We start from the raw sequence: 943 nt of genomic DNA, 5'->3' as shown, positions 1-943 counted from the left end.
TATATATATATATATATATATGTATATATTTGTGTGTGTTTGTCCACCCACAATCGCTTGACAACCAATGTTGGTGTGTTTAGTTCCCCGTAATCTAGTGGTTCGTCAAATAAAAACCGATAGAAGAAGCACTAAGCTTACAAATAATAAGTCCTGGAGTCGATTTGTTCGACTAAAGGCGGTGCTCCAGCACAGCCGCAGTCAAATGACTGAAACAAATAAATTAAAAAATTAAACAATAAAAGATTATGCAAATTTGATATTTCTCGACATATATATTTCCAAATCCCTTTTGTCAAAAATTTCAAAATTAAGTTCACAAGAGTTTTTCCCCCTGAACACTTAAATCATCCGGTAACATCGTATTGAGTTGCGCCGACAGTGATTTTTTTGTTTTTGCAACAGCCACGTTGGCAGATGACGAAAGGCAGAAGTAAATTAGATAAACTTTCATCCGATGCTACCGAGAATCTGCGAGTTCTGAATGTAAGTGGTTCAAGCTTGTATTACATATTAAATCTAATCCTGTATTTCAACGATGCTGAAGTCTACTTCTTCGTTCTTATACATGTAATTTATAGCAGTATGTATGCATATACATATATATATATATATATACTGTTGTGTCTGAGGAAAGTCATTCTCTTTTGGTGCCTTATTATTTAACGCACTCACCGGTAAAGTTTCCACTCATTTACTTACTTATTCATTTTTCCTAAAATTTTCTTTGCGCCTTGCAAACTTTTCAATAGTTGTTGACTCTGTCAATTAGTAACGGACAGAGTCAACGGCTATTGCATGTGAATGAGTGGAAACTTTACCGGTGAGTGTGTTAAATAGTAAGGCACTAAAAGCGAATGACTCTCCCCAGACACAACAAAATATGCTTCAGCACACGAGCTCACGTAAAGAATCTTGCAAACCAAATGCAAAAACGATATAT

This window comes from Octopus bimaculoides, chromosome 24 (genome assembly GCF_001194135.2).
Source record: "Octopus bimaculoides isolate UCB-OBI-ISO-001 chromosome 24, ASM119413v2, whole genome shotgun sequence".
Lineage (NCBI taxonomy): Eukaryota > Metazoa > Mollusca > Cephalopoda > Octopoda > Octopodidae > Octopus > Octopus bimaculoides.
Note: the sequence above shows the minus strand (reverse complement) of the source record.